Genomic DNA, 15,749 nt, shown 5'->3' on the forward strand with positions numbered 1-15,749 from the left:
CATATTAACTAACCTCTCTTCTCCTAACCCTTTTCCTCAAATATTTTCTTTTCTTTCCTCTTGTCTGTATAGTTAAATTAATATATGACACAATGAGAGAAAGCATGTGAAAAGTTTCCTTCAGTTATTGTACAACCCTGTAATGACTATACAAAGAATATGGTGATAATTATATTCATATATATAAACTTTCACATACATTATACATTATAGTATTATAGTGTGTGTGGTTGTGTGTGTATGTGTACACATGTGGACAAAACTTAGTATTTGTCTGAGTTTGGTTTATTTGTCTTAAAATGATGACCTTGTATTGCATTAGTATTCAAGCAAATGGCAATTTTCTCTTTTTATGTAGTGAAACATTCCCACTATATATTATATACATGTAATATTCTCTTTCTATTAGAATGTTAAAGGGAGTCTAAGTTAGTTTCCTAATTAGGCCATTGTAAGCACCACAAAGAATGAGTATTGATATACAATGCCTATGTTATTTTTATTTGATTTCAATTAAGTACCTATTCAGGAGTGGTATAGCTGAAACATATTGTACTGGTACAAAATAGACATTTACATTAAATTAAAAAGCCAGAGTACCCAGAAAAAAACCCAAACAGTTAAAGCTAATTCATACAATAAATAAAAGCAGAATATTCTAAAATGATGCTGGCCAAATTGGATATCCTCATGTCAAAGAACAAAAATGCATCATAAAACTTTGCATGAAAAATCAGCTTTGAATTGATCAAAGTCCTTAACATTAAGACTTCAAACTCTAAAACAGACAGTTGGAAAAGTAGAGAAAACATTTTGTTATCAAAATAGATATGAACATTTGGAATATGATTCTAGTCCCTCAGGAAATGTAATTATAATTAATTATTAAGAGTTGATTAGTATAAAATATTTCTTACAGTAAGGAAAATATTGACTAAGAAGACAGCCTATATGACAAAGAATATGTTATTTCTATATGAAACAATTAGTATCTACAATCTGCAGATATCTCAAGAACTAAATAACAAGAAACTATTGTACATAGTCAATAGCTGTGCTAAAGAATAAGCTGACAGTTCTCAAAAGATGAAGTGGAAATTGCTGATAGATACTTGAAAACAAAAGTATCCCCTCACTAGTGATTTCTGAGTTTCCAATTCAACACATTGAGAATATCAGTTATCAAAACAAAAATAATATCAACTTTTTGGAAAGATGCAGATAAAAAGTTCCTCTGTGGATTGATAGAATATTTACTTGGTCAGTCAGTTGAAAGTCAGTGTGATATTTATCTTAGAGAGAGTCTTAGAGAGACAAATATTGTGTTTTTTGCTCATTTATGGGCCTAAATAAAATCATATATGGTCTGACAACCTGAATGTACAAGAGAACATTTCTGGGAGAGAATAAAAACAGGGAAGGGAACTCATTAATGTTTGGAGAGAGGGGTGAGATAGAAGAGAGTGGGTTATGGGAATGAATAAGCTCATAGAACATTCCATTTCCTCATATATATGACTTAATATGGAACTAGAGAGGCTAAGATTGTGTTTACTCTTTCAGAGGACCAGAGCTTAAATTCTGGATCCAAAATTTGGTGCCTAATAAATGCCTTTAACTCTAGTTACAGAGGATCTGACATTCTCTGCTGGCCTCCAAGAGCAACCATGGATGTGTGTACCAAGCATACACAGGTACACATATACACATACACTTTTAAAAAATTAAGGAAAACAAAGAATTTCACATAGCCTAGCATACCAAATTCAAGACAGTCTTCTTTGACATTTATAAATATGTGTATGTGAAGAAGACTTCTAAATGACTGGGGTAAAATTAAAGATCCAAATACTGGACTTCAGAATTTGAAGACTTTGCAATCAGACATTAAATATAATTTATCAAAAGTGTTCTGAAGTACAAGTTTCTAGATATTTCAGGTGACACAGACTCACATATTTTATTGCTGAGGCAAGACCTGTGTGAGGACACATAATATTTGTAAAGATCATACATATGAATCAACAATGACTATATACTTGCTGAACTAGCTTTGCGATGCGTTTTTGTCTTGCTTTTTCACTGATCTTTGCTTCGTTGACAGAGGCACGACAAAGTACTTCTATGGGTGTTCTGTCTGATTCTGATCATGCAGATATGGCAGAGGCCTGGTGGTTTCTGCTAGACTGTTCCACCATTGCTGATTTATGTTTGGTACCCGGATACTACTAAACTGGACTGCTGGTATCCTGACAATGGAGATTGGAATTGTCCCAAAGAACTATTTCTAAACAGGTGACTATCCTATTTATCCTATTTACTGTCTGTTCTCCCCTATCTTTGGATGGTGGGCTCAAAGTGGAGCTGAAGCATTTGTAAACCCTTATTAAAAGCAGATTTTAAAAAACGGGAAGCCTACAGTGGTCTTCTCCCCCCTCCCCACCACTCTAAAGTGCCCATTGTTTCCCTTATTGTTGGAATGAGTGTTGAGTAGAGTGGTGTTTATGTTTGAAGCTCAGTATATTTAAATATAATTTATCACTATCTGCAGATTATTATAACTGAAATAGACTTTCTTTCCTCATATAATGCCTTAGCTAAGGTTACTTATTTTTGTGTCCTCAATATAACAAAATTCACATGCATTTACTCAATGCATTATTATTTATAGTTCATTCGTTAAAACGTTAACATCAAAAGATATGCCTGATGCACTACTCAGATAGCTGGGATACAACTTATTCCCCAATATAATGAAGACAGTGCAAACCTTCATTGTTCAAAGGCTTTTTTACAGAATTATACAAATGTCATATATCATGTTTGAAAATATATGACAACAGAAAAACTCCATTCTCCAGAATGGCTCTTGGTCCAGACTTAAAATGCTACTGAAGCTATTGGACAGGCAAGCATCATTTTGGTTTTGATGTTTAGATTTCATTAAAAGAAGCCACATCTATAATCTTTATTTTTCTCATTTTGAAATTAAACCTTAGTATAAAATTATAGCTTTTGATATCATATTGCATGCATATTTTGTTTCATACTCAGTTCTTATTCTTCTTTCTCACCCACTATCTTATTTGCTCATCCTGTGTTTTCTATCTCCCATTCTCCAATGTCCAATATTCTCTTTTTCACATCCTTCATTTGCATTCCATCTTTTCTCCTTTTTTCTCTTTTTCATGGTATTTTTAGTTTCATGAACTTTTTCTGTTAGCTCAGCCACATATATATACATAAAATTAAAAGATAGGCTCATATATAAGGCATAACATAATATATGTGCATTTGAAGTATTACATCACTTAATGTCATAATTTCCAGACCTATATATCTTCCAGTGAATGTTGTAATATCATTTTTCTTTACAACTTGATAAATTCACATATATATGCTTATAAATATAGATAGGTTTAAATATAGACATATATCCATTCTCAGTACTATTTTCATAGAATTCTAGACATTTTACTTTGTTATCATTGTAAGCTAAGAAAAGATAAATATTAATGCACAGATATCTCTGTGGGACACTAGAGTCTTTGGATTACTTGTTCAAGATTGATATAGCCAAGTCATTCAATATTTTTAAGTAATCTCAGTACTATATTCGAAAGAGCCTATAGCAGTTCGAATTCTCAATGGTAGACAAAAATGAATCCTATTTCTATATATCCTTGCCAGAAATTCTTACCATAGGATCCTTTGGTGATAGTTACTCTGACTTCAATAAGAAAGATCTTTTAACTGGGTTTCTATTCCTGTGAAGAGACACTATAACCACAAAAACTTTTATGAAGGACAACATTTATTTGGAGATGCTTACTTTCCAGAGGTTTAATACATTGTCATCATGGTGAGAAGCCTGGCAGCAGCATATAGATAGTCATGGTGCTGGAGAAGGGGCTGAGAGTTCTACATTCAAATTAGCAGGAAGTAGGAAAAGAGTGTCTCTTAGACTGGCTTGGGCTTCTGAAACCCCAAAGTTTACCCCCCAATGACACACTTCTTCCAACAAGGCTGCAACTACTCCAACAGGGCCAAATATCCTAATGCTTTCAATAATGTTGTTCCATTTAAGCCTGATACGGCCATTTTTATTCAGCCATATTCCACTCTCTGACCCCCATAGGCTTTTAACAATACCATAATGCATTCAGTTCAACTTCCAAAGTCCCCATAGTCTATAAAAGTTTCAACTTGTTAAATAATAGTCCAAAAATCAAAGGTCTCTTCTGAGACTCCTGGCAACCTCTTAACTATAAAATCAAAATAAAAAATTAGATTATATTTCCCACATACAATGGCAAAGGATATGCATTACTATTTCCAAAAGGAAAGTGTGCAGAGTAAGAAAACACCGGACTAAACAAGACAGAAAACCAACTGGGCACATTCCAAAGAATGTATCTTCATTTATAATGTCAAAGTACTCTTCAGATTTTCAACTCCATTAAGCTTTGTTGACTGCCACACACTTCTTTCTTTTGTGCTAATGTCATTCCCTGTTAGAAGGCTTCCTCAGAAAGTGTCCCTTTTCTTCAGTATCTTCAACATTTTGGTTCTCTAATATAATCCAGGCATTACATTCACAGCTTCATGAAACAGCCTCTTGGGTCTACATACAGGGAAGCCTTAGCACAAGCCAGGCCTCAGTAGCTTTCTTTATTCATGGAGGAAATTCTCTAACCACTTTCTTTTATTCTTAACTACAAAGCCAGAATGACATAGTTACATGGCCACAGCTGCCAAGTTCTGCTCCTTGCTGAGGCTGAGATGTGCCAATCTTGGTCAAACACATTTTCACTGGCATTTACCTTTCAATGGTTTCCTTCAATGCCTAGGCTTGGCTGTCCTGGGACTCAATCTGTAGAGTAGGCTATCCTTAACTCAGACATCTTCCAGGTGTTGCCTTCTGAGTACTGGGATTAAAGGTATGCACAACCATGCACAGCCACCTGTTTCTCCCTATTTCCTTTTCACTAGTTGGAATCTAGCCAGGTAAGTTCTTTTTCTCAGTTCACTCTTCCCTTCATTCAGTTAATCATCAGGCTTTTAAAAAATCTATTTATGCTTCTTTTCAAACCATTCATTTTGCATATCTACTTGATCAGCTTGTTTCTTTTCATTATAGATCTGCAAAATTCTGACCACTAATAATCATCCAACATAGTCAACACTGTCTTGATTTGAAATACCCTCAAAAAAATTAATCCAAAATTCTTCAATTTAGGAATATTTTTCAGACAAGAGCAAAAGAAACCATATTCTTCATCAAAATATCACAAGATAGCTATGCCACATAGAATTATACTTTTGCGCTGAAACCTCCTGAGCAAAGCCCTACAGTTCAAATCATCCTCTGCATACTCCTACTAGAATGGCCCACTAGCACATTTAAAATTTCCAATTGCTTTTCTAATCCAAAATCACACATTGTTCTATGCTCCTCTAAACATAGAAAAACAATATACAGTAAACCAGTAGTCAACATAAATTAAATGGAGAGAAACCTGTAGCAATCCCACCAAAATCCTGGACTAGAAAAGGCTTCCCTCTCTCTGCCTACCTATTCACTATAGTACTGGGAGTCCTAGCCAGAGCATTTAGACAACAGATGGAGGTCAAAGGAATGCAAATTGCAAAGGAAGAAGTTGAAGCATAACTATTTGGAGATGATATGAGAATATACTTAAGTGACCCCGAAAATTCCACCTGAGAACTCCTAAACCTGATAAACATCTTAAGCAAAGTGGCTGGATATAAAATTAACTCAAATCAATCAATAGCATTCCTCTACTCAAGGGATAAACAGACTGAGAAAGAAATTAGGGAAAATACTCACTTTACAATAGTCATAAATAACATAAAATACCATGGTGTGACTATAACCATGCAAGTGAAAGATCTGTATGACAAGAACTTCAAGTCTTTGAAAAAAGAAATTGGAGAAGATCTCAGATGTTGGAAAGATCTCCCATGCTCATAGATTGGCAGGATTAATATAGTAAAATTGGCCATCTTCTTGAAAGCACCCTATAGATGAAATGCAATCCCCATCAAAATTCCAAATCAATTCTTCATAAAGGTAGAAAGAACAATTTGAAAATTCATTTGAAGTAACAAAAAACCCAGGATAGCAAAAACTATTCTCAACAATAAAAGTATTTCTGGGGCAATCAGCATCCCTGACCTCAAACTGTACTATAGAGTAATAGTGATAAAAATTGCATGGTTTTGGTACAGAGACAGGCAGGAAGATGAATGGAATAGAATTGAAGACCCAGTAATGAAACCACACCTATGATCTTTGGCAAAAGAACTAAAACTCTCCAGTTGAAAATAGACAGCATTTTCAACAAATGGTGCTGGTACAACTGGCAGTCAGCATGTAGAAGCATGCATATTGAGCCATTCTTTTCTCCTTGTACAAACCTCAAGTCTGAGAGGCTCAAGGACCTCCACATAAAACCAGATACACTGAAATTAATAGAAGAGAAAAATAGGGAAGAGCCTCAAATACTTGGACTCAGAACTAAACTTCCTGAACAGAACACCAATATCTTATGTTCTAATATCAACAATCAACAAATAGTACCTCATAAAATTGCAAAGCTCCTGTAAAGCAAAGGACACTGTCAATAGGAATACTTTATTCTTGGTAAAAACTTCTATCTTAGTTAGTATTTCTATGCATGTGAAAAGATATCCTAAATATAGCAACTGTTATAAATGAAAATATTTTATTGGGGGAAAGGCTTAAAGTTCAGAAGTTTTTTCCACTGTCATTCTGGAAGTATGATTTCACATAGGCAGACATGATACTAGAGACATACCCAAGTTCTACATCCAATTTGTCAGACAGCAAGAAGAGAGAATGGCACTGGCCTGGGAAAAGCTTCTGAAACATCAACTCCCATACCCAGTAACACATTTCCTTCAACAGAGCCACACTCCTCCAACAAGACAGATGTCCTCAACTTTTGAGATAATTCCATTTTGTATGAGCTTGTAGGGCATTTTATTCAAACTCTCACCGACAAATCAGTCATTAAAGTTCTTCCAATTAAGAAAGAAAGAAAGAAAGAAAGAAAGAAAGAAAGAAAGAAAGAAAGAAAGAAAGAAACAAAGAAACAAACAAAGAAACAAAGAAACAAAGAATCAAATAAAGAAAGAAAAGTCAAGGGAGGGCCAGATGGCTTATTTCAGAATTCTACTAGACTTTCAAAGAAGAATTAATGACAACAATCCTTAAATTATTCCACAAAATATAAATAGAAGGGAAATTTACAAAATAATTTTATAAAACTAGCCTTACTTTGATATCAAAGTCACATAAAGACCAACCAAGAAAATTACAGAAAACTTTCCATTATGAACATAGATGGAAATTTTAAAAAATAACTTAGAAAATTAAAAAAAAATATTGGCATCCCAGAGCAAGACAACATTCAAAAACCTGATCTGTATGCTAATACTTTTTTTTTTTTTACATTTTGAATCCCACATCTTTTTATTAGTTTTATTTATAGACTTTACAACCTGTTTACTGTCCCCTTCCTGGTCATCCCTCCCACTATCCTTCTGCCATTCCTTTCCCCCTTCTCTTCTAAGTGGGTGCCCCTTCTCAAAGGTGTTCCTCTATCCAAGCACATCAAGTTTATGAAGCTAGGCACATCCTTTGCACTGGAACAAGACAATGCAGTCCAGCTAGAAGAATACATCCCATATGGAAGCAACAGCTTTTGTGATAGCAACTGCACCAATTGTTTGGGACACACACAAAGATCAAGCTGTACATATGCTACATATGTGCATGATACCTAAGGCTGGCCCATGCATGTTCTTTGATGGTTCTGAGAACCCCAAATGTCCAGGTTAATTGAGTCTGTTGGTCTTCCTGTGGAGTTCCTATCTTCTCTGGGGATGCAATCCTTTCTCCAATCCTTCCAAGTGCAATTGATGTTGTTGTTTTATTTTGTTTCTTTTTTCCTATTTTCCTCTAGCAACTTGACATTTGTAGATCAAAGTCTCAGATTCAGTTTGAATAAATTTTTGTGACGCGAGAGATGTGGATCTAATTCTGTATTTTTTCAGACATCTTGTTTTATTGAAATGGATTCTCATTTGAACAGTGAGGGTTTATTTATTTATTTATTTTTACTTTTTAAACTTTTCTATTAACTCTTTTGCCATTTGGCTTCTGTAACCATGTGGATTCACCTCTGATTACTTTACTCTCTTCCATTGCTCTAAAAAGTTCTTCTTGTGTTATATTCACCGCTGCTATTAGTAAGGCTTTGCTACTGTAATCTGTGATATTTCTAGCCATGTTCTATTACTTTTCCATGGTCTGTTGTTGTTTTCTATATAGAATTTAGGATTCAATTTATATCTGTTAATGATGGCATGCACTTTAATGAAGACTGATTTGAGTTCTAGCAACACAGACATGGTCATTATATTGGCTCAGCAAATCCAATAGCATGAGTCTTTTGATACATCACAGACTGGTCACAGTAACACATTCCTCCATGAATCCCATACCTTCTCATCCACCCCAAACTGTTCTATTTGCATGGATCCAAGTTTCCAAACACATGAGCCTTAGTAGTAAGTTCTCCTTAAACAACATTTTCTTTCTTTTCTGACTACATCAGCTATAATATATTGTTACTGCATTTCCATACAGATAAGGATGAGGTTTGTGATTCTTAGCCATTATCTGAGCTTGGAAAATGAGTTATGATTTAAGCCACATCAGCTTATGCAAGAAGTTATTACAAGTATTTTCATATTATAAATAATTTTGTAGCTTCTCTCATAACCATAAATTTTTATGAAAGATAAAATAAGTAATACTTAGTTATATTTAATCAAAAGCTAAATCCGTCTTTTTTGTACCCTCTTCTCCAGCTTATCACTGAATTAAATATTAGAAGCTGCTGATACAGTATTTGACGCCATCTGTGACTCTGGCAGAAATTCAAAATTGTGACAACAGTGTCATAGCAAATACTAAGACAGATAGATTTAGTAAAATGAAATCACAGTAAAAAGGAAATGTTTAAGCAATTAGAAAATGTGTCAGTGAACACTTACTTAAAATGTGAAAGGTAAATGAATCTTGGTTTTAAATATAGAATTTTGTCTTACTAGCTTTTTCTTCAATAGCAATGTTTAAATTGGAATCACTATTATCTCATTTAAATCAGAATTATAATAAAATAGTTTTGACATTGCTTCTTTACATTGTCTTCTATAGTTCTGTTTCTTATTCACTGACATCAGGAATATCACTGAAATTATGATATATTTAGATTCTTAATAAATCATCTTAAGAATGTTTTAATAGTTAGTACAAATGCAACCCAAATGATTTAAGTAAAAACAAGATGCTATATTGTAAGAAATAATATTTTAGATGATAAAAAAAACCCTGTCAAAGCTTATTCCTATGTCTGCATCATTTTTCATACATACTAACAATTAGTGAGAATACTCATCATTTCACATCTTACCACATTTACCATTTTCACTCCCAGAATTTATACCTCCTACTAAGTATAGTATGGTGCCTCATTATTACACAAATGAAAAATTTTATATGAAATATAACACTGAATATTTTCATATGCTCAATAGGGGCTATTCAATGCCTTGATTTTTTGTATTTTATAGATTTTATTTATTGTACGTGTATGTGTATTTTGTTTCCATATACAACACATGTCTGATGCTGTGAAGGCCAGCAGAGGGCTTTGGATAAACAGTCAAGAGTCAGAGGCAGTCCCTGCTCTCAGTGTAAGGAGTCTCATTCATAGAAAGACCAAGCACAGCCATATGCCAGTTACACATATATAGTATACATGCAGAAGACCTAACTTAGACCCATGCGGGCTCCCTGATTTTTGGTTTAGTCTCTCTGAGCCCTTATGAATACTGGTTAGTTGAATATTTTTTGTCAGTGTTGGTGTCTTTGACCAGTCTGACTCCTACATTCATTTATTCCCCACTTCCCTAGGATTCACCTATCAACGTCTAATACTTGGCTGTGCCTCCACGCATCTATCTCCATCAGTTGCTGGGTAAAGCCTTTCTAATTCCAACTATGCTAGGTTTCTGTATACTAGTAGAGCAGAATATCTTAGGACCTACTGCATTGTCTATTTTTTTCTTCTGGTCATATTTGTTTCTAGTTTCTTTCCTAGGTCTCTTAACCACCAAACTTCTGGTGTCTGACCCTCCAGGAAGTGTGAGGGGTGAGCTCACTCTCATTCTAGATATTCTTGGGCATATACATAAAATACACTCAATCATACCATAAGGGCACTTTCTCAGTTATGTATATAGTAGGCTTTTTGTAAAAGCCAGAAACCGGAAACAACATAGAAGTCCTTCAATGAAAGATGGATGAAAAAAATGGTACATTTACACAATAAATTGTTACTCAGTTATTAAAATCAATAACATTATGAAATTTTAGACAGTTGGATATAACTAGACAAAGCACATTGATTCTGACTTCTATATGTGGACTCATAGGTAGGTAGGTATTCATTCTTAAAGAGGGGTAGCCACACAGTATTTGGCTTTCATACAGTTTTATATAATGTGTTCACTTTTGAGTTTGTCAAATGTCTTTTCTGGAGCTATTGATAGGGCTGTAGGTTTGTTTTCTTTTCACTTGTAGCTTTATGCAAAAGGCTGCATAATTTGCTTATTAATGTTGACTGAGATTGATTTTTATATATGCTCAATTCTTAGTAAGTTTATTTATTGTGTTATACAACATTTTAAAACTCCTAGAAATTTATTAAGTACCTGTGAAAATACATTTATTTTTCTGTGAAAATGACAGTTGTGTTTTTTGTGCATATTTCTCATTCTAGTAATTATCATCTCTCATGTAAAATTGTAAAAAGGCATAATAGTGAGAATACTAATATGGTTTGTGAAAATAGGTGAACATATTAGGTCTTCCACCATATTTTTCCTTTTAGTTTCTTTTGCTTTTATTTTTAAACTTTGTTTTTGCTTCTTTTATGAATGTACATTTTGGATTTTACTATTTACTTTTGCTTAGTAGGTTGAAGTTACCTCTTAGCTTTTTGTTTTTAATATTATGCAATATTTAAGTTATATAATTATGCATTATTGTGCATAATATTAATATATATCAAACATTGAATATGTTTACTATTAGATATATTATATTCAATATTACATATATTTAAATGCACACTTTATTATTAAATATATATTTATATATGTTTTATTTCTACATAATATAAACATAGATTTTAAGTATTATTGAATCTTGTTTATGAACATTGATGCCAATATACAAAATAAAATTCTCACAAACTGAATCTAAGAACTCATCAGAAATGTCATTCAACATGTTTAAGTAGGCTTTATCACAGTGATGCAGGGATGGTTCAATATACTGAAAGTCATTAAATAGTCCATTATATGAACAAACTGAAGAAAATCATATGCCCACCTCATTATATCTGAAAAAGCCTTTGATAATATCCAACATCAGTTTGTGTTAAAGTCTCAGATCTTTGATTCAAGACACATATATAAACATAAACAAAGCAATATACAACAAGCCATTAGCCAACATCAATTAAATGGAGAGAAACTTGAAGCAATTCCACTAAATCACAGATAAGACAGGAATGCCTACTTTCTGCCCATGTACTCTCAATAGAGTACTTGAAATTCTAGCTAGAGCTAAAAGACAACTAAAGAGTATCAAGGGAATGGAAATTGGTAAGAAAGAAGTAGAAACTACCATTATTCACTGATGATATGATAGCATACACAAGTGACCCCCAAATTCTACAAGAAATACAGCCAGTAAACAACTTCAGCAAAGTGGCTGGATAGAAAATCAACTCAAAGAAATCAGTAACCTTCCCTTATGAAAATAAAACACAAGCAGAGAGAGAAATTAAGAAAACTCAACATTCACAATAGTCACAAATGATATAAAATATATTGGTATAACTCTAACCTTTCAAGTGAAAGATCTGTAAGACAAGAAATTCACATGCCTGAAGAAAAAGATTGAAGAAAATATAAGATGATGGAAAGATCTCCAAAGTTCATGGATTGATAGGATTAACAGACTTAAAATATTCATCTTATCAAAAAAATCTACAAATTTAATTCAGTTCCTATCAATATTTGAACACAACTCTTTACAAACCTTGAAATATAAATTCTAAACTTCATATGGAAAAACAGAAGCAAAAATAAAAGCAACGGCAGCAACAAGAAGAACAACAACAAGAACCAACAGGACATACATACAGGACATGCATACAGGACATGCATACAGGACAGCCAAAATAATCCTGAAAAATAAAAGAAGTTTTGGAGGATTCAGCATGCCTGACATCAAGCTGTCACAGAGCAATACCTATAAAACCTGCATTGTATTAGTAGAGGAACAGATAGGATGATCAATGGAATTGAATCAAAAACAGAGAAATAAACCCACGCACATATAGACACTTGATTTTTGACAAAGATGACAAAAACCATCCAATGGAAAAAGGAAAGCATCTTCAACAAATGGTGCTGGAATACATTGATATCAACAAGTAGAAGAATGCAAACAGATCCATATTTATCGCCCTACACAAAACTCAAGTCCAAGTGGACCTCAACATTTCAAAGTTGCAAATACACTTGAATTCATTAGTACAGGAAAGAGTTTCTTGAACAAAGCACCAATGACACAGGCTCTAAGGAAAATCAACTAATGAGACCTCATGAAATAAAAAAGCTTCCGTAAGACAAAGGATACTGTCAATAGGACAAAACGGCAGCCTACAAATTAAAAAAATATATTTACTAACCTTACATCTGACAGAGGACTAATATCCAAAATTTATAAAGAACTAAAGAAGTTAGACTTCAAAAACCAAATAACCCTATTTAAAAAGCAAGGAACATATCTAAACAGAGACTTTTGAACAGAGGAACCTCAAATGGCCAGGAACATTTAAAAAAATATATAACATCCTTAGTCATCAGGAAAAGACAAATCAAAACTACTCCGAGATTACAATTATACTATTTAGAATGCCTAAGACCAAAATTCAAGTGATAGCACATGCTAGCAAGGCTGTACAGAAAGGAAAACATTGCTCTTTGTTGGTCGTTTTCCAAAATTGTACAACGACTCTGGAAACAATACAGCAATTTCCCAGAAAATTGAATATAGTTCTACCTGAAGACCCAACAATGCTGTTTTGCGGCATATACCCAAATGATGTTCTACCATACCACAAGGACATGTACCCTACTGTGATCCTAGCTGTTTTATTTATATTAGGCAGAAACTGGAAATAACACAAGTGTCCCTCATCCAAAGTGTGGATACAGGTAATGTGATTCTTTATACAAAGGAATACTATTCTGCTTTTAAAAACAAGGAAATCATGAGTTTGTAGGTAAATGGATGGAAATAGAAAATATCATCCTGAGTGAGGTAACCCAGACCCAAAGGGACATGAATAGTAAGTAGTAACTGATAAGTGGATATTAACCATAATGTACAAGCTACCCATGAAACACCCCACAGACTCCCAAAAATTAAACAAGAGGGATTGCCCAAGTGAGGGTGCTTGAATCTCACTTAGAATTGGAAACAAAATAGTCATGGGAGCCAAAAGGAGTGAGGAACTTGGGTGAGAGAGGGGAGAGGAATGGAGGGGCAGGATCATATATGGGGAAAGTCATTAGAGAGAGCCAGAGGGCCAGGAAAATGAATGAAAATCTGTAGTTGCTTAATTAAGGGGTATCTCTAGGAAGTTTTAGAGGCCTGGAATGGGGTGTGCTCCCTGGAGTCAATGGGGATGACCTCAGCTAAGATGCTGAAGAGTCGGGATAAGGAATCTTAAGAAGCAGGATTCCCAGTGGAGGGATAATGAAACTAACCCATCCACAAGACTTTTGACAAAAAAATTGTTATGTTTAAAAGAAATGGAGGGACAAAATTGGAGCAGAAGCTGAAGGAATGGCCAACCAATAATTGTCTCAACTTGTTACCTATTCCATCTGAAAGCACTAATCCCTGATGTTAGTAATTACGCTATGTTATGTTTGCAGGCAAAAGCACATAACTGTCAAAACAACTGTCCTCTGAGAGACTCTACCTAGAAGATGATTGAATCTGATGTAGATACCCATAGCCAAACATTGGTTGGGGGTCAGGAACCCTTATGAAAGAGTTGAGGGAAAGTATCGAAGGCCCAGAAATAGATGGGAACTCCATAGGAAAACCAACAGAGTTAACTTACCTAGGCCTCTGGAAGCTTTCAGACACAAAGCCACAAACCAAAGTGCATACCTCGGCTGGACCAAGGTCTGTAGAACGTGTGTAGCAGATTTACAGCTCAAGTCTCGATGTGGCTACTCCTAAGAATTGGAACTGAAGCTCTGTCCTAAAGTCTGACTGTGCTATTGGTTCCCCAGCAGAGCTGACTTGTCTGACCTTAGTGAGAGATTATGCCTCTAATCCTGCAGAGGCTTAATTTGATATGCCAGGGTGAGCAGATAAACAGGAGAAAGGGATGGAAGATGGGGGCAGGGACTCTATGAGGGGTAGGGAGGCGAAGGCCCAGATGCAAATACATACATACATACACACACATACATACATACATACATACATACATACATACATACATACATATGTACATACACCCAAACCAACCGATGGGGAGAATAAAAGTAATGAAAATCGGAAACAAACTAACAAACATCACAAAATGGGCCATAATAATATTAAAGAAGGATAAGAAAAACTTTAACAATCATAATTTTCTTTAACACTAGGTACGGGTATGTTTTAAGAGATACTATTTTTAATGTTTCAAAATTATTCATGAAAAAATAAAATAGAAAATATAGTTTGATAAAATATGTTTAAACTGACTATTAGTAATTTCACTCTTTTGGCCTTCCTGATAAGTTTCTTGTTCTTTAATTCCAAGTTTGTCAACGTGACTTATATTTGGTAGCAACAGAATAACAAGTAGTTGAAAAAGAGGCCATGAGTTTGGAAGAGAATGGAGAGTAGTTTATGGGAGGACTTGGAGGTCAGAAAGTGAAGCGAGGAATTATCGAATCAACAGCAGGTGAGGGGCCATCTCTCTCTGGTCTGATGGTCCAGTCTCTTGCCACTTCATTGTAGAGTCCCAGCCCACAGATGCCATTTGAAGGGAGAAAAGGAGGAGCCTTTAATTAAATCGAATTCACAGTCTTGGATTCCATTCATCTTCATTCTGCCTCACTATATTCAGCATCCTTACAGATCATGTATGTAGCTGAATGTGAATATAAAGCTGGATGTATGTAGCTTATATAGTAGCTATGAATAAATAAATTGTGTACCTCCTGGAAGTTTCATCTGGGAACTGCTAAGAACTATACATACTGAGTAAGCTGCAATGCCGAGAGATATGAAGCAAAAGTCGTTGCCCTGTGTCTGTTCACTACCTTGCATGTGTTCAGCCCTGGGCCCTGTGGACATACACATAATTTTCCTATACAAACAAGGACATTGGCCTAAGGATAATCTGACATGCAGAGGACAGCTAAAGCTAATGTGTGCGCGATGGCACACATTCCTGACCCAGCACTTGGGCTACTTGAGGCAGGAGGACTGGCCAGCCTTGGGCTACATAGACAGAGATGGAGAGAGAGGAAGAGAGAGAAAG

Source organism: Apodemus sylvaticus, chromosome 4, assembly GCF_947179515.1.
Source record: "Apodemus sylvaticus chromosome 4, mApoSyl1.1, whole genome shotgun sequence".
Lineage (NCBI taxonomy): Eukaryota > Metazoa > Chordata > Mammalia > Rodentia > Muridae > Apodemus > Apodemus sylvaticus.